Consider the following 25,451-nt stretch of genomic DNA (forward strand, 5'->3'; position numbering starts at 1 on the left):
TAAAGGATTTTATACGTTGTAGTAAAATAACCTTTCTTTATGTTGTTTTAAAAAGACAACATGAAGCCTTTCCTAGAGCTATTAGATTCCATTTAGACAGAAACCTAGCCACCCTTTACAGGTACTTTCATACCCAATGACAATTAAAGGTGCAAGCAAAACTATCTATATATATTAAACGTTTAATTACAAAATTTGCATGTTGAAATGCTGAATTTGCCATAATTACTTTGCTATTTTTTAACGCAAATGTTTTTTTTTGCTATCTGCATCATAAAAGCATCATTGAATCACATGAAATTCACTTAATTTTTTACTGCTTTTTTCTGTGAAAAAAATTGCCTGACATTTCCTACACCAGAAACAGGATGTAAAATTCACCAACTTTTCCCAGTTTCCCAATACATGGAAACCACTTGAATACGAAGTTTCTTCAAACCTAAGATGTATAGAACAGTTGAGTAAAACCTAATATTAGGTAACAATAAAGATTTTGAAGGCTTGTAATTGACAGCTTGATTGAACCTATTTCTAAATCCAATGACTATCCATGCAGATAAAAGTAAACACCATTTTAGTATTGAGCTCCTTAATAAAAATGTTCATTATTAATTTGTCCTTTTTCTCTATTTCATTAAAAACAGTGTGTTACTAGAAATTGTTAGTATTATTACACAAATCCTTACCTTCCTTGAATATCAAGTTTTGTGAATTTATAAGGTGAAACTCAAATCTACATTAAGTGTTATTGTGGGTGTGCTAAAGCAATATTTAAATTTATTTATTAAAACGTAGTTCTTGTAATTCAAAAGGTATTTTTGACATTTTAATAGCTTTTTAATAAAAAATAAATTATTTATAGTACTGCAGCACAGTACAAAGTAAACAACAACAGAATTTCACAGATAGTTTATTTTGCAGAATTTTGACACCAGATAGTACAGATCTGTATTTTGCTTAATTCAAAAAATTATATTTCCTGTACAAATAATCAGTACATCTTTAAAAATGAAATAAATGCATACCTTTGTTACCAGTTATAATCTGGATATAAGGTAATGCTAACAAATGCATTAAACACCCAGTAAACTGTAAAACTAATATTACTCCATTTCTTCCACAGGTTCTTCTTCGTCAAACTCTCCTTCATCGTCAACAGAAGCTTCCTGGTACTGTTGGTATTCAGATACCAGGTCATTCATGTTAGACTCAGCCTCAGTAAACTCCATCTCATCCATCCCTTCTCCTGTGTACCAGTGCAAGAAGGCCTTGCGGCGGAACATGGCTAAGAGGAAACGAAGTAATCAACTTTAAATATTTCACAACACTGCACAACTCAATTCTGGTATAAAAATCAGTTGTGCCTAAAAACTGTCTTTAGATACGTCTCAACGACCGTAAAACTTTGAACAATTATATGTAAATAGCAGTTACTTTCTACAGCCACATGTTAGCTGAATTAAGTACAGTTGTTTCCCACACAATGATACTTTTTAGCCAGCAAACATACAAACCAATCAGTACAAACAAGAAGAGTTTTTACTCAGACTTAGTTAAACAAGTACTAAATATACTGATTTATGAAAACACCAATTGTTTAAGTATTGGCTCTACTATTGAGAGTATGTTAATTTGATAACTTTAAATTTATGTCTCTGAAGGTGCAAATACTGAAAATGTGTATAAGGAAATTCTGTAAACAAGTTTTTCAATATAAATTCAATAGTTCTTACTTTTAGAAACTAAGGTTAGAAATACCACAGCTCTCTCTACACATTGACATTTTAATCAGTCCGTACACACATTATATATAAAGGTAGGTAATATCAGAAAAGCAATTATATGTATAGGTGTAAGGCCTACTAAGAGCAACTGTTACATATATATACTAAGTTTCATATGTATGTGTTGTTAAGATTTAACAAAATGTACTTTATTGCACATGTTGTAAGTCAATTTTGATATAACATTGTAGCATCAAAAGCATTTTATAAACTCTAATTTTCAGAATGTTTATCATTTTATTCCAGTAAAAAATGTTACATTTTTCTATTTTAAAGAAAATGTACCTCCAATAAGAAAGTTTCAATATTCTTTTTTGTTCTTAAATATTTTTCTTGTGATTTTGTAAAATTTTATTATCCAAATAGTCCTGAACCTTCTGTTAAAACAAAAAAAAACACAGATGACTAAAACCTTTAAAGTCATGGCAGGTACTGGAAGTATGAACATTGCCAAAGTCTGTTCTTAGTTTTAAAGAAAAAACTTTTAAAAATATCTTATTGACAAACATTTTATTTTGTATGGATGGATGAATATGCAAACTGAATGAAAAATCCCACAATTCCATTTTTATAATCAAATTTTAACATATTCTACTAATTTAACTATATCCAAGGGCATCTTTACCTGTAAACTGTTCTGCTATTCTCTTGAAAATTTCTTGGATAGCTGTGGAGTTCCCAATGAACGTAGCTGCCATCTTGAGGCCACGAGGTGGGATATCACAAACAGCCAGTTTAACATTGTTAGGGATCCACTCAACAAAGTAACTGTCAGGGAAATTTAACAGCTTAAGACAACTTAAATACCACATCATTTAAAATATCCAATGATGGGATCACAAGCTGTTACCATAATCTTGACATTAAACAGTTCTATCATCATCTCAAACCTTTCATAATTGACTAAAACCAAAATAACTAATGAAGAAAAATCTTAAAATTGAATACTTTCATTAAGAGTATCAATAATTAACACAAATTTCCATCCAAAATCAATATCAACATTAATATATAAAAACAGCATAATATTAACAAACACCCTGGCTGTATAGAGTTAAGATTACATAGTTCACATATATTTATTGTCTTTAATTAATCAACAGTACACTGATGATGTCCTCCATCCTAAATTGTAGAACCTAAGCTCAATTTTACTTATGCAAAAGTAGAATATAAAAAAACTTGAAACATGAGAAACTATATTATGAACAATAAATAACACTAGCATTATACAGAATCAGTTACTAAAATCATTCTAAGTTCACCACTATGGCAGTAAATTAGATTGATCTTAAACTTTATTGATTTAAAATGGAACCCGAGCACATTATAAAGGAAATGTTTTACTGTAAATATACATTTAAATTTAACATGTAACAAGAACTGGTACTTATATAAAATGTAGGATTACCTAAGAATAATATAAAACATACATTCACGAAACTAACTAATTAGCATGACCAACGAGTAGTACAGTGAAACTTGGGTGATAATAGCTGTTTAATACATTTTAAGCATACAGACAATTTACAATACCTGCTGTTTTTATTTTGAACATTCCACATCTGCTCATCAACTTCTTTCATGCTCATTTTCCCACGGAACATTGCAGCAACTGTCAGATATCTACCATGACGGGGATCACATGCTGTCATCATGTTTTTGGCATCAAACATCTGAAAGATGTATGAATATTAATAAGATTTGAAAAAAATCACAAAAAAAAGTTTGATGTTGGTTGGCCAGTTGTTCTCTAAGGTTTTTTTCTTTTAATGTGAGTTTTTTTTCTAGATTGGACCAGCAGCAAAAACAAGAAAACTATTAAAGTAACTTATTAATACTCAATATTGTTCCTTACAACAGTTTTACACAATTTTTCTCTATTTTTGGATTCAAAATGGTATGCATTTTGTTTTTGAGAATTCAAGTGAGCTAAATAAAATTTCAAACACAATATAATTTGTTTTTAGTTTTAAGTTTCAAATACTTATTTTTAAAGAAAAACAAGAAAAAGTTATACTGCAAAGTTTTTTGGTAGCTTTTTATATCTTCACTAAAAGTTGTAAGTAGAGTTAAACTTTAAAGTTTAACTTGCAGTAATTTAAAGAAATTAAAATATTTCACACAAGTAACATTTCAGATACAAATATAGCAATTTAAACTAAACAGATACACTTATTGTAAACTGAAAAACTGAGTTAATCATAAAAAAAATACCCAAAACTTGTTATATTTAAAGATATTATTAATGTTAGAATACAATAAGCATTAAACATGACATACATGAAATTAATCCAGTAACTACTTTACAAGGCTTCACTTTAAAATTTATCAAAAAAACTCCATCAAATAATTGACAACAAATGTTTTTGCTTTTTTCAAATTCTAACCTGTTGAGTCAATTCTGGAACTGTTACAGCACGATACTGCTGGCTCCCTCTTGAAGTGAGGGGGGGGCAAACCCAGGCATAAAAAAGTGTAAACGTGGGAATGGTACCATATTTACAGCAAGTTTGCGAAGATCAGCATTCAACTGCCCAGGAAAACGAAGACATGTGGTAACTCCAGACATTGTAATAGACACAAGATGATTTAAGTCGCCATAGGAAGGAGAGGTTAACTTGAGTGTTCGAAAGCATATATCATAAAGGGCTTCGTTGTCAATGCAGAATGTTTCATCCGTGTTTTCAACAAGCTGGTGAACTGACAATGTGGCATTATATGGTTCTACTACTGTGTCCGAAACCTGAAGAACAAGACAGCATTTCAAGTTTTGCAATTCTTTTTAAATAATTTTTATTATTAAAAATTAAATTTAAGTTTATTTTTTTAAAGTTTCAAGGAAAATGGATTCTTTCCAATACCAACTTCACAACAAAAACAAATTAAAAGGAAAAAAACAGAATTTCATTTCAGGAAACAAAGTTTATGGGAAATTTAGTATATATTTTTAGAAGACAAAATATATTATAAAAAGTTTCATAGAAATAGAATTCCTTCATTACTAACCTTTGGGGATGGGAAAACAGAAAAAGTGGTCATGATACGATCAGGATACTCTTCTCTCATTTTGGATATAAGTAAAGTACCCATGCCAGAGCCAGTACCACCCCCAAGTGAGTGTGCAAGCTGAAATCCCTGTAAACAATCACAACTCTCAGATTCTTTTCTGACAACATCCATCACATTTTCTATGAGCTCTGCACCTTCAGTGTAGTGACCTTTTGCCCAGTTATTTCCTGCACCAGACTGACCTGCAGCAATAATTTGGTAAATACGTACAGAAACATTTCAAAAGAAAAGACTTCTCTGAACTTGAACTACAGATGCTTTTAATATATTTTACTTTTTATATAGATAAAAGAATGAATTGTTCTGAAACACAGAAGTGTATTGATGTAAAAATATATCTCAGAACGGCTGGTATGGGTATTTTAACTTTTACTAATAAAGCAGAGAACAGCATTTCAAGCTTCCTAGGTTTTCTGTAGGTTACTCTTTGTTAACCTGAAGATAACCTAAGAAGATTAAAATGTTCTCTGCTTAATTAGTGAAAGTGCTGATACTCATACCAGCCATTCTGACATATTTTTACCTCAAGTTCGTTTTTCATCATCAAGAAAAGTCTACTGAACTTTGTACCTTATATTATTCAGAAAACAAAGAAACCTGGAGTACAATAAGTTTCTAATCACTGAAAACTACAACTCCTGTTTTCAACACATAAACATAAATTGTGTCAAATATATCAATCTTTTTGCAGCAGAATTGTGCAATTTGCAGAAATCAAGTAATGAATTTCATTTCTACAACAATCCCTGCAGAAACTAATATCTTAACACATCCTCTCAAAAACTGGTAAGATTTTGTTAAGAATCACAAGTATTTTATAGACAAAGAATGATGTTATTATAATAAAGTGTTATTAAAAATGTAATTTTTCTATTGTAGTTACTTGCATTCAAGTTATTAACATGAAGTACAAGGTGTTCTTCAATTTAAGTATAAAAATACTTGTTCACATCTTATAAATTTCATATTTTATTTGCATAATCTCTAGAACCTACTAACAGATTATATCTGTTTCTAAAGTAAATATTTATTTTTTATTTTATACCATATCACCATTTCCAAGTATTATTAACAACATACAATGTAATGAAGTAATTAAAAAATTAGAAGAAAAACAAACAAAATATACATTTTAATTTTTGTGTAAAATATCTTCAAAGGTTTTTACTGATGCTAAATTCATAATTTCAAGCATATTTTTTTCACATATAGTTAATCTTTAATTCTACTTTCTTATCCTTTACCATTTATAATTCATCTTAACATAAATCAATGGTGCCTAGAGGGATAGTATAGTTTCTTTTTGAGACATGCAATCCTTCAGCAAAAGTTTAGTTTTGCATTTAATACTGTGAGCCTTGAGAACTGACACAAAGAATAATGTACATTTAAAAATATGATTAAACCTTTTAATTATGCATTTTAAATTATAACTAAGATATAATTAACTATTGTAATAATAAGAACTAAATACAATTTTAAATGTATCAATAACTATCAGTAAGAAACAGGTGTCAGTGCATCCCAATTTTAAAATTACCACTGGTAAATTCTTGTGCTGCGAGTCTTTCTAAAGATTATACATTTACATATATGCAATAAAGCTCAAAGAAACTTGTTGATAGTGGGAGTGTCTCCTATCAGGGGGTTGTATTTCAATTGTATTCATTAAGTGAGTTTTAAAATGAACAATTCAAATGTTATATATATGCAAAAACAGCTCGTATGGGTTGAGAAAATATTTTGCATAGAAGAGCAAACAACGTTTCGACCTTCTATGTAAAATATTTTCTCAACCCAAATGAGCCGTTTTTGCATATATATTTCTCTACAAGTGGGTTTTCTCGACATCACTGATTATTAATTCAAATGTTAATTAAGCAACTTATTGTATATATAACTACTATCACATTATTCAAGTTACAAAAAGCAAACTAGAAAATTTTAATCTTTCATTGGGCATGTGACCATACATATAAAGTTGTAGGTGGTTCTTTTTTAAGTTTACATTGAAATAAAGAACTTAAAACTTGGATAAAGTAAAACTTCAAATCATAACATGGATTATTATATTAATTTCATTCATATATATTGATAGTAAAGTTGTTAATTAATTTTTGAATGCAACACAGTGCTGTGCTTGGAAAAGAATTTAAAGAGGATCCTTATGTGAAGTGGTTCACAAAGTTGTGTTTAGTGTGTTTAGTTGTTGTAGATAAATTCAGACCATGTGTTGAGAAGTAGAGCAAGAGGTACTTCATGTAGTATTGTGAGGGTTAAGATGAATTTCTGGGAAATTGATTTTTTCTACATTTTACAACATAAATCAGAAATTTTTTAATTTATTTCCCAACATTGATTTAAGCAACTGGAATAAAATTACCTACCTAACAAATACCATAAAGAGCATTAACACTTACTTACCAAAGATAAAGTTATCTGGTCGAAAGATCTGCCCAAAGGGTCCAGATCGAACAGAGTCCATAGTTCCAGGTTCCAGATCAATTAAAATGGCTCTAGGAACATACCTGCCACCTTTGAAAAAAATAAAAGTGTCATAACTAACAAACCTGTAATTGGGTTTAACTGAGCATTACAAACAATAAAATCACTAATGTCCGAGTCACAAATCAGCTTAAAAGCACATATAAATTGCTGTAATCAATAAATGCTTCGTTTGTTTGGTTCCCAAGAAAATGAGTAAAAACTAGTTCTTGTAAAAGCTACATCTAATTATGAAACAAGAACATATTTGTGAAAACAAGAAAAAACTTGTATGTCAAAGGGAAAAAAAATGTATTGGGAAAGTCAATGATTTATAATTCTTGAGCAGTTTGTGATTTAAAATCTATAAAACTTCATATTTTCAACAAAATCTACCACAACTAGAACTGTATTCAGTCTTATTCTTAAAAATAAAAAAGTCCAGAATTCTAACATTTTTAGCATTACCATGTTCATAACCACAAAATCTATATATATAAGAACCTGAAAAATACATTAATGTTTATCACTATTTTATATGATTGCACACTTACTTACAGATAAACAAATACAAGCCTTTACATTAACTCAAAACATCATCTATACAGTTAAATAATTAACAAAATGAAACTAGGAATACTCACTAAATACACATGTATATGCAAAAATGTATACTTACAAATCATAAATTCACTCAGCAGCCACTTTATTAAATACACCTGCTCTTTAAGGCTTATAGCCAAACAGCAAATCATGTGGCTGCAACTAAATATATAAGGTATGCAGACATGATCAAGAGGTTCAGCTGTTGTTCAACAAAACATTGTAATGGAGAAGATGCATGATCTAAGCAATTTTTACTGTGGAATGATTGTTTGAACCAAATGTGGTGGTTCCACTATCTTAGAATCCACTAACATCCTGGGCTTTTAAAGCATTATGGTCTCATTTACAGAGAATGGTATGAAAAACAAAACATCCAGCAGGTGAGAGTTCTGTAGGCAAAAACACCTTGTTAATGAGAATAGTCAGAGGAGAATGGCCAAACTTGTTCAAACTGACAGGAAGGCCACAAATATTTTATAAACACTCTTTAAAACAGTGTGTAGAGAAGGGGATTTCTGAATGCAAAACATGTTGAACCTTGAAGCAGATGGGCTACAGCAGCAGAATACCATACCGGTTTCCTCTTCTGTCAGTTAAGAACAGGAAGATGAGGCTACAGTGGGCATGCAATCACCAAAACTGGAAGATTGAAGATTGGAAAAATGTCACCTTGTCTGATGAATCTCTTTTCTGCTGTAACATGCAGGTGGTTGGGTCAGAATTTAGCATAAACAGCATGAACCTATGGATCCATCCTCCTTTGTGTCAATGGACAGCCTCATGGTAGTTGTGTGAAAGTATAGGGAATGTTTTCTTGGCACACATTAGGCCCCTCACTACTAACTGCATCATTTTCAAATGGCTACTTCCAAGTAGAATATGCACCATGTCATAAAGCAAACATCATCTCAAGCTGGTTCAATAAACATAATAGTGACTCTAATATACTCAAGTGGCCTGCAAAGTCCCCAGCTCTCAATCATATAATATACCTTTTGGATGAGGTGGAACAGGAGGTTCACAGTATGAATGTATGGCCAACAAATCTGCAGTAACTGTGTGCTGATAAAGATTAGTATAAACCAAAATTCCTAAGGAATATATACAGCACCTTCTTGAATCCATGCCATGAATAATTCAAGCTGTTCTTAAAGCAAAGGGGGTCTTACCCAGTACCAGATAGGTGTACCTAATATAGTGGCCACTGAGTGTTTTAATAGTGAAGCACACACTAAGTTTATTTATAAAATAACAATACATAAAGATCTTTTTAATGATGCTATATGACCAAATAAAAAATTACCCTTTTAAATTCCTGCAAGGTACTGGCCTCCACTCTACTCTAACAACCCAAACACCATTTTCAAACAACCAAAAAAAGATCATATTGGCAATATTTTATTATTTTCAATTAATTAAAGTTTGTTCAGTTTAATCAATTTGTCATAACTCATGAAAATTAATCAACTAAGCATAATTTAAATTTCCTATTATTACTATTTTGATAATTCTAACTATTCAAGTAATTTAAATGTTGTCACTCATTGTTAAACACAGAGCTACAGAATGTGCTTTGCTCATTCTATGTACTGAAACCTGATTTTTGTAATTGTCGTTCAGTTAACTCTTATCAGAATAATTTATTAATAAGCTATAAAATTAATTTATTAGTAAATTCCACATATAGTCAAGGTGTAGTTCACATCAATTTCTAGATAGGAAGACGAAAAGTGTATACATACGCCAAGTGAAGACTAACGAGTGATTTGCATAGAAATATATTAACCTATTTTCACCCAAAGATAATGCCTATAAATACACTAAAAGTTCTATTACCTTCAATAACAGCAACAACATGCTTCATTGATACCTTAAATAAATTATCCAACATAGCAAGATCATTTTCCTCTGTTACACCAATAAGAGTTCCTCTGTATACCAAATGGATTTAAATGATAATGCACTTACTAATCCAAAACCTTTACTAATACTTTAACATCCTCAACACATGAGAAATACACAGATTTAATTTACCAGTAAACTTCACATTATTTTCATGAATAGTGATAGAGACATATCAATAAGACCCATGTACTAATCCCTGAAATACTACTAGTAAAAAGGGTCCATGATAAAATTAAGGTCAATGGATGACAACAACCTGTTGAAAAAACATAAGCACAGAGAAAAACACCTGAAATATCATCTGCTTTTTGTCTTAAAAGGGAAGACTTTTGAAACATTACCCTTTATGCTTGTGTTTCTACAACAGGTAGTGGTCATTCATTCAACTAAATTTTATCATGAATACTCTACCTAAACAATCTATTAAAGAACAAGGGTGCAGTTTAAATGTATCCTATTATTAAAAACCTACTGCTTCTTCTAATACAACCATTCTATCCTTTTCTCTAATTCTTTCTGTTGTGGTATTATTTACCAATATTTTGCATAACCTTATCAAACTCTTTGAGAATCTATGTATGCAAATAAAATTCCTTTTCCACCCTCCTGATAACAAGTAATATGTTATAGATATAGCTTTTTTCTTGATAATACTGTTCATTTAATTTTAGAAATATTATCTTACAATCAAGGTGCAATGTGATTATTCTTAAACTGGGTTATTATGAACCTCACCTGAAGCTTCATTATAGTACACATTAATTCTCTCTAGTTGCAAGTCAGAATCTCCATGATAGGTTCCAGTTGGATCAATACCATGTTCATCAGATATCACGGACCAGAACTACAAAAAAGAATACATTTGTTGGCTTTAAAGAAAGAAAATTTAAAAAAATTCTATTGTATCTCAATTTACAGACAATAAGGACAGAAAAAAAATTTTAAGAATACTTTGTTATGCATATTTATCAATTGGTTGATTGGTTTGGTGTTTTATGGCACAAAGCAACTAGGCTATCAGTGCCAAACATCCATTAAAAAGTTAAAATTAAAGTAAAAATCATAAAAGGGAAATATAAAACACAAAGTTTAAGAAAAACAAACAAATAACATTAAAACCAATGTCTACATCTAGTCTGCAGCAGTAAGAGAAAATTACAGTAACACAAGTTGTAAAGGACTTTCTGTAGCATAACTGTAATTATCATAACTTGCCAAGAAGACTAACAGGAAAGATTAAAAATCACTATCAGTTAACTAAGTTGGCCTTTCCAGTCATTGATTCTGAGTTACTTGACATGGCCATTTTCAGAAAGTAAATATAATTAAAAGTTTAAAACTTTTCTTAAACTTGCCAGGAATACTAACGGGTAGTTCAAACAGTAGCGTTAGTCACCTGTAATTGGCCTTTCTAGTCTTGGTTTTGAGATATTTGACGTTACGGCCATTTTCAAATTGAACTAGATGGACTTTGATTCTTTAAAGGGATCACATTAAAAAAAGGTCTAATGTATAAATTAAAAAACGTAAATAGCATTAAAAAGATAAAATGCCTTTAAAAAAGTAAAAACAATTCCAAGGTAGACAGTGTCGCCATCACCAATAACACTGTCTAATGTTTTGGATAAAACTTGCGACAGAACATGTTTAAAATGGTGCCGTCATTGGATAGAAGTAGATGTGAAAAGTAAAATGGGCCAGTCGGTTTTGCATATTGGTGAGAATAGGGTGTGAAGTAATTCCAGGGCCAGTAGAGAAATAAGCGAGTCAGTATAAATAGTGCAGTTTGAGTACTGCTTAGCTTGTATGTGATCTAGAGCAAGAAAAATATCATACAGTTCAGCAATGAACACAGAAGCTGTAGAGGGGATTCTGCAAGCAACCACTGAACCAAAACAAACCATGGCAGAGCCCACACAGTCACCTGATTTTGAACCATCTGTACAAATAGGAATGGAAGGATGGTTCAAAAGATGTTCAGCAAATAACAGACAGTACTTCCAATTGGGAGTGTCTGCTTTTCTCAGATGACTTAAAGATAAGTCACATTTGGAGACTGTAAGAATCCATGGTGGGACGGGCTGACCAGTGGATACAGAAATGATATCCCAGAACAGACCCAATTCATCCAACTGCACCTGGATACAAAAGCCAAAAAGAGCAATGGTAGATCATCTGTTCTGAATAAGTATAGCCCACCAAGTAAGGAAAACACAACCCCAGGTAGGATTGCTTTGGTAAGGAACAAAGTTTCAAAGCATGTAGTAAAGACAGTTGCAAATGGCAGAGGTGCAAAGAACGTTCATGAGATTATGTATAAGCTCTGAACTGGGAAGGTGCAGAAAGCCCCAGTGCAGAGCCAAAGTGCTTGATGATAAATGGGGTCCAGCATCTTTAAGGCTGAGGGCCTGGCAGAGCCATTACACCAGTGATCCATAGTCGAGTTTTGATCATATAAGAGCACAATATATCTTTAGCATAGAACATCAATCTGCTCCCGAAGTGGTAGAAGAGAAGATATGGAGGATGTTCAGTGCTCTTGTACATTTGACCAGTAGCTGCTTAATGTGTGGTATAAAGGTCAGCTTATGGTCAAAGATAATCCCCAAGAATTTGGTCTCAGGGACCACAGGCAGCACAACTTCACTGACACAGTGTTCAGGATCAAAATGAATACCCCTTTGGCAGCAAAAGTGCATGCAAACAGTTTTAGAGAGAGAAAGAAGTTAAAGCCGTTTGCTATGGTCCACTACAGTAAAGGATTGAGGGCAGTCTGTAGCTGCCACTCAATGTACCTCACATTCAATGACTGGCATGAGATGTGAAAGTCATCGACACAGAGCCCATTTGCAACAGGAAGAGAGTTGTTCAGTGATGGCATTAATCTTTATACTGAAAAGTGTGACACTCAAGGCACAGCCATGGAGGACTCCAAGTTCATGTAGAAAGGAATGGGAAAGTGTTGAATCCACACAAACTTGGAATATTCATAATTAATAAAAATGGGCAAATGGCCACGTAACCCATATATATGGAGGTCTTGCAAAGTGCCATGCCTCCATGTTGTATCATAAGCCTTGTCAATGTCAAAAAATATTGGAACAAGATGTTGTGATTTGAGAAAGGCTTCTCTGATTGATGTTTCAAGTAAAATCAGGTGGCCCATGGCAGAGCACTGTTGTCAGAACTCACACTGGGTGGGCAAGAAGAGGTTGTTTGATTTGAGGAACCAAACAAGATGAGCATTAACCATCCTTTCTAAGATCTTATAGAGACAGCACATCAAAGCAATTGGATGGTAGTGTGAAGGAATCTTGGGATCCTTCCCAGGCTTAAAGAAAGGCAGGATAATAACCTGGAACCAGACATCAGGAAAAACATTCTCCTGCCAGATCCAGTTAAAAACAAATCAGAAGAATAGCAAGAAAAGCAGGAGATAGATAGTGCAGCATTTCATAGTGTCCATCATCAGGTCCAACCAATGTACTGCCAGACCAATGAAGGGTCAGTTTGAATTCCACCAGTGTAAAGTGACGATTATAGCATAGAAACAATCATCTGGAAAGAAAAGAGGTGATCACTCTGCCCGAGTCATAATGGCTAAGAAGATGGAGGAAGAAGCAAAAGTGCTAGATTCCAGGCAAAAGATTTCACCTAGAATATCAGCAATGCTCCAGGTATCAGATAGTTCCTGGCCATCAGAGAGCAAGATTGAGAGGGGGACAGAATTATAATGCCCACTGACCTTTTGAATCTTGTCCCATTTGAATTGGGAACTGGTGGTAGAAAATATGATAGTTGTGAACTTAATCCAAGATTCCTTCTGGCTTTGATGTCTTACCCAACAAGAATGTGCACAGGCCTTCTTGAAAGTGATGCAGTGCTAAAGTGTAGGATACCTGCAAAAAGTATCCTAGGCTCATTTTTGAGCCTTCTGTGCCATGTAGCAGGTAGGATTCCACCATGGATGAGGATATCATGGAAACGCGTCAAGGTTTTAGGAATACACTGACCAGCTGCTTATATAATACAGTCAGTTACTGCTGCCACACAGTTGTCTATTGATGGCTTATAGATGATGGCAGGATCAAGTTCTGTGAGAGCAGTGAAAGAGGGCCAATTTGCTTGATCCAACTTCCACTGGGGTACAAGGGTAGGGTGGCATCGAACACGGTCAGTCTCTGTCAAAATTATAAGAAAATTAACACTGCCTCATGGATTATTGTCAACCCTCCATGAAAAATCGAAGAAAAGTGAAGGGGAGCAAATTGAGAGATCAACAGCAGTAAAGGACTGATTAGGTGCATGAAAATAAGTAGAAGTGAGATAAAAAAAAAAAAAAGACAGGTTGTGATCAGAGAGCATACGCTCTACGAAGCGACCCCTCCCCAGCAATATCAGCACTTCCCCACAGGGAATAATGTCCATTAAAATCCCACAGGATTAAAAAGGGAGACTACAACTGTTCAATGAGAGCATCAAGATCTCTCCAGTCAAAAGGTAGAGAGAACAAATAGAGATTATACTTCATTAGTTCTTGATATCGAAAATCCATAATATATTACATATTATCCATTTCTAATTGCTTTGGTTGTATCATAACTTACAGATGTTTCAATCTGTGGGTCTTAGAAGCATTTATCAACTACAGCAATAACACAAGTTATCAAAATAAAGGAAACATAGAACCAACAATGTAATGTTTTGAGACAAATCAAACCATTATTAGAAAATAAAGGTACTGTTCTTTTTTCTAGTTTTTGGTAAGTTATAATCAACTTTACTCATAAAATTGTTTCCATTAGTAGATTTTAATGCAATCAAATATATGTTTCTAATGAAATGACAAGTCACAACTATTAAACAAGTATTCTTCACCACTATATTGGCTTTTCATTAAGGCTGATTGTTTAATCAATTACCTATCATGATTGATCAGTGTCACATAAAATAACAAAACTATTCAAAATTTGGATTTTTAATTATTATTGCTTCAACTATCCATGTAATGAAAATATTACTACTATTTTTTTATTAACTCAAGAGTTGTTCAACTTAATCAGTTATTGTTATAATTCATGAAAACAAATCAACAAATTGAAATTAGTGTTTCAAATTACTAAGTTTTTTATTATTCATTATTTCATGTTTCACATAAGAATAATCAATTAATAAACCCAATGATCATTTATCAAATGCCACTAATCATTTAGCTCTACTTTTCCCCATTACTTAATGTTTATGGACAGTGACAGACTTGTTGATCCATCTTGGCTGTCCCATTCTATAAACCAAATTAAAACTATTAAATAAATATTTAAAGTTAGCCCTTATCATTCATATATCTATCAAGCTTTCTTTTCAAGCTGACACAAAATGTACTGCTTCCACAACATCTGAAGGCAACCCATCCCATAGATCAACTATTCTATTTTAAAAATGAAATTGTCTTAGGTGAAGACATCTTCCACCTTGTCTAAATCTATATTTGTATCCCAAAGTTCTATAATTCTTGCTGTAAAGCATGAAGAATGTTGATGCATCAACAATCTCATTAAACACTTCATTTAGGTCCTCACTAATGTTCCTTTTTTCAAGAGAAAATGATTTTAATGGTCTTAATCTCTCCTCATATAACAACCACTCCATCACATGTACCATTTTCATAACTCTCCTCTGATCCCCTTCCAAGAATTCCATGTCCTTCCTAAGATAAGGAGCCCAAGAATGAATACAATATTCAAAATTTGGCCTAACCAGTAACCCATACAATGAAATAACCTCTTTAAACTTGTATTCAATATTTCTGTAGATACAACCTAAAATCATATTCACCCTACCACTAGCAACAGCACACTGCTTGGATGGCTTCATATTCCAATTAATCACAACATCAAAATCATTTTATTTCATGACACTGTTAAGGTTATTCCCATACAAGTAATACTTTGATTCAAATTATGATAACCAACATGCATTATCTTGAATTTATTATAAATAAAACCAATCTGTCATTTATTGCACAGATCAATAAATGATCCAAATCTGTATGTTAAATTAGCCATATCCTCTTCACAACGAGCAACATCCAAGAACTTGATATGATCTGTAAATTTAAGTAATTTATTAACTATTCCTCCATCTATATCACTGATATAAATCAAAAGAAGCAGTAGTCCTAAGACTAGACTCTGAGGTAAAACTTCTTGCAACAATAATCCAGTTTGAATGAACTCCATTTATAACAACCTTCTGCTTTCTTCCATCAAGCCATATTTGATTAACTTATCCTTCAAACTGAGAGAATTTTCTTTAAAAAATGTTTTATGTGGCACTTTGTCAAATGTTTCCTAATAATCCACAAACTTTAGTCTCATCTATATGTGCAATAACATTTTCAAAGCATGTAAAAAGATTTTATGTCAAGATTTTCCCTCACTGAAACTATGTTGACTATTCAATAAAGTTCTGAACTTTTTATAAATGACTTTGTATAATACCTAATCACTTTCCAAAACATTTCCCACAACTGATGTAAAAATAATAGGCATTTAATTACTAGGACAACTTCTATTATCTCCCTTGAAGACAGAAGTGGCACAGCTAATTTTTAGTCTGTTGAGACTTGTCCACAATTCAAGGACTTGCAAAACAATTATGCCAAGTGGCTCACATATCCAATCCTTAACCTCCTTTAAAACCATTAGGAAACTATTATTTGGCCCAGGAGCCTTATCATTCTTTAAAATTCTCAACTTTATTTTAACAAGCTCAGAATTTATGTAACTATCTTCTTCAACTTTGTTTTCATCTATCAATTGTTCAATATACGGAATACAGCTTAAGTTTTCGTCAGTAAAAATTGAAGAAAATGCAGAATTTAATAACCTAGAGGTTTCATAACCATCAGATACAAGCCTTCCTTTATCATCCTTCAAGGGTCATATCCTCATCCTACTATTTTCCTTATTCATAATGTACTTAAAAATTCCTTGCTATTAATTTTTAGGTCTTCAGCCAAATTTTTTTCTACATCCTTCTGAAGGTCCTGTTTTCCAATTTTATTAACTTTCTTGACCTTCTACAATACCAATCATTTTAAATTTATTAAATTTGTGTGCTATCATTTAATTATACCTCTTATATCCTTTGTGAGCCAACCTAGTTTTTTCTTGCAACTACCATTTTCTTTCTTAAGGAATATATTTGTTTTTAAAATTGAAAAATTTTTATTTGAAAATTTTCGACACTTACTGAGCTGATCAATTCACAACAAAATTCTTGTTGCATTGCTACAAAATTTGTTTTTGAAATCTGGAATCAAATTATTCAAACATCAACCTAAATACAGCAATGTACATAGGTGTTCCTTAATTTACACCCTCTCAACCATTTCCATACAAGAAGTTAACAATAAATCTAAAATAGCATTATTTCTAATAGGTTCCTTGACAACTCTGGCTGCCCCCTAGTAGTGGTATGTCTGCAGACTCGCATTGTAAAAAACAAGGTTTCAATACCATTGGTGGGCATAGCACAGATAGCTCATTGTGTAGCTTTGTGCTTAATTCAAAACAGACAACTTGGTGAAGAAATCCTCTTGAACAGTTTCCAAAAAAAACCATCCTCCTTCATGGTTAGACTCTAGAATTTCTCAATGTCTGAAATTAAAATTACCCATAATAATGGATTCATTATTAACAGCTGAAATCTTAATCTCACTGTAAACTTTCTTCCTAATTTAATCAGTTTCATTCGGTAGTCTGTAACAAATTTCTACAGAGATTTTCCCTTGACATCAACCAACAGAAATCCAAATTGATTCAATCCCCTTGCTGTTATACATAATATTTTCAACTTCAACAGGATGCAACTCATACTTTAAATATAAGGCAATTCCTCACCCTCTCTTTATTACTTTGTCCCTAATAACCTATAACAATGTATTTCAAAGAAATTGCTATCAAAATCATCCACATTGAACCATGTTTTGGTTATTCCCATTATATCAAAATTTGCTGTTCCTACCAATGTCCTTAAGTCATTACTTATACCTATAGTCCATAAAATGTTTGTACAATTCCTGGAACTTGTTTCCTAGGATTGTAATCCTTACTACCAACAACTCCATCTAAATATATCTCCATGATTACACAAAAATTCACACAAAATAGCTCAATTACATAAATAACTTTTATTAGCTGTCAATGAAACAAATAATAATATAATCAATCAATCAAACAAGAAAAACAATGTCTGCATTTTCCCCATAATAATTCCTACTACACAACTATATTAAATAACAATATTTAAATAATTTCAAACAATTTTTTTCAGTCAGCTTCCCAATATAAGCAAGCCATAACATTTATGAAATATCAAAAAATGAAAAATATATATATATTTATTCCACTATTATATGAACATCTGGCAAGATAGAAAACCTTAAGATTCTAAAATTATTTTAAAAATCAAGATATAAAGTTCTACAAAATGTATCTGTTCATAGTTTACAAGAAAACACAAATTACTATGACACAAGACTAGAGGAAAATATACAACCCAGTAAACTTCACAATGAAATACTTTGTTTAAAATTTTTGCTCAAGACCTCAAAACACACACACAAATATATATACATATTCCAAAATAAAAGACTTCTAAATATTTAGTTATTCTCTAAAGTATTCAAATAAATCTTGTGTAATGCAGATATTCAGAAAATACATGCAACAGTTGATGTAAATTAAAAGAGGTCAACAGAACCAGTTTTTCTGACATCACAGGCCCAAGTGCTTAAGTACAGACTTAAAAGGACATAACATATGGATGAATGCCTCTCGGAAAAACAACTCCTGTCTTTAGACCATATCAGGACATCACCAGATGCCACGTCAAAAATGTTTTTGTTACGTGTATTTGGCTAAAATGACTAGAAATATAGTGTACTTACAAGCTCTCAACTCAGCATGAACATGATGTGCATAGATTACATAATATTACACTAAGCAAAATAAACTACTCTTAAAATCTACATCAAATCTTTTAATTAGAATTATAAAAAATATTTGCAATTTCTGTACAAATTACAGTAGTGATAATTTCAATGTTAAAACAATAAGGAAAAGTACTTTGAAAGAATGATTTTGAAAATAAATCTCTAGCTAATAAACATTATACATACATTTTTCAAACTACAGCACTGCACACAAATGGAATAAGCACAAAATGAAATTGGAAAGAGATTTCACCTCTTGATAGCCACAAAGAACTTACCTTTGTTGCAGGAAGGAATAGAAAAAGCGAGGGAAAGCAGGTAGGCTAAACACCATGTAAAAAACATAGGCTTACACCATAAATCTGTTCATAAAAATAGCAAGATCACAGTCACTTAACATAAAAAGACACAGAACAAGTTAAAAATTTAAACCAGTAATTGATATTTCAGAAAAATAAAAGCCTACAGGAAATACTTTGTTAGTTAAAAATCTTTCTTGCATAAAGTTACTAATTAAATAAACACCACAATTAATTACTTTTATGAATGTAATCATAGTTACTTAATATGGATAAATTCCTTTATTTTCAGGTTCTTACTTAGCAGGAACTTGTATAAAAAATCTTTAAAATACACCAGGAATACACTAATATATAGATACAGGTGGACTAAGCTCAAAGAATTGTCAGATGTATCAGTTCACTCTTGACATTTCTCTCCAAGATAGAGTAGCTCTTACAAAGTTTTGTATAGTGATGAGTGTAAAGTATTCATGACAGAGGTTTTCATGGTTCATTTGCTTATTCACATCTACAAATTTCATACAAAGCTCCATGAAGGCTATCTGCACTAGCTGTTTCCAATAAAGGCTTGAGCAAGGGAAAGACATCTGACACCAACTCTTGGGCTACTCTTTTACCAATGAATAGTGGGATTGATCTTTGGCTAAAAGGGTGAGAATGTTTGGTGGTATGGGGTTTCAAATTTGCAACCCTAAAGCTGCAAGTCAAGTGTCCTAACAGCCTGACCATGCTAGGCCAGGACTTATTTGCTGTGTTTTGTCATTTTATATTTCTATGTATTTTTTTCTCTTTTAAAAACAGGTCCACTTCATCCTGTAGTTTTTAGTTGTTGTTGTTGCTTTTTTTTTTGGGGGGGTCATCCCTATTTATACATTTGATGTATTATAAGCCTAACATAAAAATAAACGTACTCGGTTACCGGTAGTTCCATATTTCATTTCTAATCGTTATAACTATAACGAAAAGTTATTTAAATTTTAATCAGCTATACTCAACCAGTAACACTTTCAAAGTTTCAGTTTAAGTCGTAACTTCAACTTATATGGCTCAGTTAAACAACACATTAAGCTCTGATACTTTTAACCACAATAATTAAGATTACTACTCAAAAAGAATTAAAAACAATGGTACTTAATATTCATTTGAACAGTTGGGGCTAATAATGGTACAATTTACAACTTAAGTTCAACAGCCTAAGTAACGCCAGTTACTTGTGTTTTTGAATTAGAGAATATTTTTAATAGAGAATACAACTATAATTACCTTTGATCCTATCTGGTTCCCGCACTGCCCTGCTTGTACGTGCACAATTTCCCTCATTATACGTGTGTAGTATTACTGTTAAGAATTTAGAACTAGCACTTAAAAAGTATTACTTATTATCTGTTATACTTTCGACCCAGCATTAACACAGCAAGTGAAAAATGGTTCATACAGCGGTTTGTAACGTTCAGGTTACGTCATCATCCGCATCGTTTAATTTATATATGTCTAACCAATTGCGTTTCTCGTTACGAAGCAAGATAAAACCGGTTCGCTAACTGAAATCACGCATGAGAACTTGGATGAACAGTTCACAGATTCTTCACTCAAGTTTCTACGTTATTGTTATCTTTCGCTAACAATTATTACATTTGAAATTCGATATTTGCAAAATAATCCACCTTATGAATAGGTTTATCAATTATCGTAATAAGCGTGTAAATTAAGACCGGAACGCGTTTCTAGATAAAACATTTGTTTAAAATTACTAAACAACTGATAATGAAATATAAATAATAGTAGGTTATTGCAAATATATAATAACTAAGTGTGACTTATGAGGAGAAAAACACTAACTTTTTAACATCTTTAGTTCTCAGAGAAGCATGTTCTCGAAGATGAATAACCACTCTCACAGTTCCTGGAGCCAGACCTAACCTTCAAGATTTGTTTTATTAAGTAATCAAATAGAAACTGGAAATTTTCATTTTACCTTGTTGACTTTTTCGGATAAATGTGCTCTAATATATAAATGTGTAGAGTATACATGTTTAAATTATCGCAAATCTTCTATTTTTGAGCGAGATTTGTTTTTTTTTTTCAGTGACTCATATTTGATGTTCTGGTGCGCTTGTGAAAGTATCGTCACTTTGTTTCTAGCAAATAACAATATTCATATCAATACAACTTAAGATGCATTCTTAGAGATTATTTCTAGCATTGTAAGTTCGTAGACCTGCCACTGGAGGGAATTGTTTGTTTGTTGTAGGTGGGGCTTGATGTACAGAGATTATTCTCAAATTTTACATATATTTTGCAACGGATTTTATATTATATATTTATTTTAATATCGATGTTTGTTTTAGATCAATATATAATGAGAAATAAATGTAAGTTATAGTGTTAAATATATATTGCGAAATTCCTGTCTATTCTCTAAACTTGTAGAAGATTCTCGCTTCTAAGAATCAATAATGTATCATACTATATGCGTAAGTAAAATATTGTTACCGACTGAGCTTTCGATAACTTTGCCTAAAGACTATAAATCGATATACCAAGAGACTGTTTAATATTGCTGGGTTGCTACACTCAGAATACTGTAAGCCTCGGAAGCTATAATGTGATTAATTCTTGTTAATCGGGAAGTACTCATACTTGACCAGGAACGTTTATAGATTTCGAACATTACAAACCGTTCAACTTCAGGAAATTAATTTCTAACGTTTGTGCCCCCCATTGGCTCAGCGGTATATATGCGGACATACAACGCTAAGATCCAGGTTTCGATACCCATGGTGAGCAGAACACAGATAGGCCATTGTGTAGCATGTGCTTAATTGAAAACAACATCTAACGCTAGTATTTCTACGAAGGCATCGCATAACTTCAGCGGAAAATGTTACGTGTCAGCAGCGAGATCAGTTTACCTGTTAACTGAACTGTACCGATATTAAAAGAATTATTCGTTCGTCGTGAACCGTCGATAAAATATTCCGCTTTGGCATCGAGTCCACGAGTTGATTGCAATCTTTACTAATTTTTGGATCGCGGTACCACACCTCAATTATGGTCTCAATTGGCTTATCTTTCGTAGTACAGTCTTTTTCCCGAAGTCTTTCTTCACAAATCGCCCAAAGATTTTCAATTGGATTTGAGTCTGGAGAGTTTCTAGGCCAGTCCAGCATATTTATTTGCGTTGTAGTCATAAAATTCTTCACAAGTTTCGATGTGTGGCACGGAGCCAGATGTTGCTGAAAATGCCAGATCCATTTGGAAATCTTTTTTTCAATTTTGAAACGACTTTTCTTTGCAATACTTCGATGTACTTTGGTCCTCGCATCATACCTTCTACGAGATGTAAGCCTCCGACGCCATAGTAGCTGATAAAGCCCCAAAACATCTTCTTCAAGAGATGTTTTACGACCTGATTGATGTGAGATTCTCGAATTTTCCACCTGGAGATCTGCGAACATGCAGACTTCTTTGACCCTGTACGAAGAAATTAGTCTTGTCACTGAATAACACCTTCTTCCATTGTTCTTGTGTCCAGTTCTTGTATTTCAGACCCCATTGATACTGTTTTTTCTTCATTGAGTTGGTAAGAAGTTGTTTTTTGACTGGTCTCCTTGCCCTTCTAAGGCAATTTCAAATGATGTAATATTCCTCAAAATTTCGTCATATATCCCAAAAATAGATCGATCGTACTGCAAAACACAGCTAATGAAGCCGTCTGTGTGAAAAAATGACTATTAAAGGAAATCAACGGGTCCAGCGAGACTACACCGGCCGCCATGCTGAAAATATTGTAAAATGACTATTTGTTTCAATTAATTTGCACAAGGGTTGAACTAAATTGAGAAATTAATGCTGAGCAATTAGCTTGTAACTTACTTAGTTATAATGTGCAAATGCGCTTAAAGTATTCATAACTAAAGGAAATATGAACTGAATTACAACTTTCCTGCAAAGTTAGCATATCTTTCTTATTCTGATAAGTATCTAATATTAAGAAATACAATAAGGCTTATAAAACTATTTGGATATTTATAGATTTTCATATTTAAAATTCTAATTTAATATACTGTCACAATAATACAAAAAACATAATTCAGAGAATAGCAAATTAATAAAAAATGACAATAGCGTCAGATGATTTCATTATCACAAAATACAAGTTTGTTTGTAGTTAAGCACAAAGCTAGAAATGTACCCACCACATGTGTAGAAAAATGGTTTTCAGCAAAATAAGTTCGAAGACTTACCATTGTGACACTGGGATGATAAATGTGTGTAGGGGTGATTAACGTATGTCTAGTCTACTGAATTAAGTTTACTGCTTTTGACATAAAACAATGATAATGACTTTCAAAATACTTTTAAGAAAGATACTGCAGCTTAAAATGTTAGTGAGTTTATCGATATATGCTTTACAAACGTTAATTTTCCTTCGTTTTTACAACAATTGTTTTTATACGTTTTTCCAGAAACAGTTAACACTGATTTGTTAGTCTGACAATGGAATATATTGTGGTCCTAATGCAAATATCTTGACTAATAACCATGAATGAGATTACGTATTTGAGATGAACATGTTAAGCAAAAGGCCTCATTAGTACTGAATATAGCAAATATACTGTGGTTGGAATATTATAATGTATTTTCTTTTGCTTTCACACATGGGTTCTTATTAAAACTTGTTCATATGGTCTCTAACGTGAGGTAGAAGGCGTGATATGGCTGATCCCACACACGTGTAACATTGCAAAACAGAACCCACACGTGAAAAACTATTTATTGCTCTCATGTATCCCAAAACGATTTCATTTTGGCTACTGTCCAGACGTTGCGAGTTATTCTAACATCTGAAATAACATAGCATAAAGGTATCGCGGACAGGTACTCAATATGGCTTTTTTCACTCCAGTACTGAAAGCTAACTAGCTCAGTTATATAAGTTTGTAAGATTAAAAAAAATAAAAGGCACGAGTTTCAGTTTCAGTTGCCAAACATTAAAAGACATGCGCGCGATAACTAGGCAACAATGCAGGATTGGATAACATTCCAATCTAAACAAAGATATCTATAATATACTTTTTTTTATTATTGTTAGTTCAATGTTTCATATACATGAGGTAAACTAAGGTTAATACAGCATTAATAGAAAAATATAGAAGATATGTATATACATTATCATTAAACTAATTTGTCTTTAGTATAATATAGCAGGTATAATCAGTATATTTAATTCGGTAGTATTCTTTAAAAAGTTAGATGTTATTTTCAGATAAAAATTTAATTGTAGTGAAAATAGATATTTGTCAACATTAAATGTAAAAAAACAAAAGAAAATGATAAGAAAACGTAAATCTTTATAATAATTGAAAGTAAATTTTGAGGTACATAACTACATTCTTTACGTAATATTATAGGGTTTGATTTGTTTTGACGACTGGTTGTTTGCAGGTATTAATTACTCTGTGCTAACACCACATGTTATTTCTCGGTCTTGTGACAAGCAAACTACAAACACTTCTGTAGGGGCAAGATAAGGGTACTTAGGAAACTGATACAATAACTGCACTGTAAACTTCTTGATAACAAAAACAAAACGTACTTTAGTAAACCGTTTAATAGAAATATACTCCATAATGACGCATACAACAAGTAGCATACGCAGGTGAAGTCTGAGGAGGAAGAGTATGTATTATGCACGTACTCCATATAAGGCGGGTTAAAAGGCGTAGCAACTGTCACGAGGCAGAGTGCAGTTGCCACACCGATAATTGAGCGTGTGGTTAAATGCTTAGAAACAAATATTTTTTGTTTTAAACATGGCTGCTTCAGACATACAATAGAAAGTCGTTTGGGATACTTTGCTAAACTATTTGTTTTATTTAAGTGAAATTACTTCTACAAAAGTGAAAAAGAAAGCATTTAAAGCTATTGAGAAGTTATTTATTCTCTTTGTTGTAAATAGTTGTAAAAACATAACACACAAATTATTTTAATGAATCATATGCTTATTTGACTTCTATTTCATTGTACCCTCATGTGCATTTATTATCTTAAATGTTATTGAAGTATTGCAAAGCTTGTTTGTTTTTTCCGCTGCAAAAAGTGATGGATTGTCGTATTCCTATAAAACCTGTTTCCATATTAGTGACCTCCGTTGGTACAGCGGCAAGTTTACGGATTCGATTCCCCTCGGTAGGCTCAGCAGATAGTCCGATGTGGCTTTGCTATAAGAAGAACATACTCGCAAACACGCACTCCTTATAAGTATGAGACAAATTCACTAATAAAAATAGGATGGAA

General features: G+C 32.2%; 1 pseudogene across 1 annotated transcript; it reads right to left on the bottom strand.

Moving 5' to 3' along the window:
• Positions 1–897: 897 nt before the first annotated feature.
• Positions 898–20,672, bottom strand: LOC143244912 (tubulin beta-2 chain-like; annotated as a pseudogene). The gene is made up of 8 exons (XR_013025379.1): positions 20,415–20,672; positions 10,587–10,695; positions 7,281–7,391; positions 4,794–5,038; positions 4,175–4,530; positions 3,321–3,460; positions 2,410–2,552; positions 898–1,285 (listed from the first exon to the last, which is right to left on the bottom strand). The product of XR_013025379.1 is annotated as a tubulin beta-2 chain-like (transcript).
• Positions 20,673–25,451: the final 4,779 nt, after the last annotated feature.

Source organism: Tachypleus tridentatus, chromosome 1, assembly GCF_004210375.1.
Source record: "Tachypleus tridentatus isolate NWPU-2018 chromosome 1, ASM421037v1, whole genome shotgun sequence".
In the NCBI taxonomy this organism is placed as follows: Eukaryota; Metazoa; Arthropoda; class Merostomata; order Xiphosura; family Limulidae; genus Tachypleus; species Tachypleus tridentatus.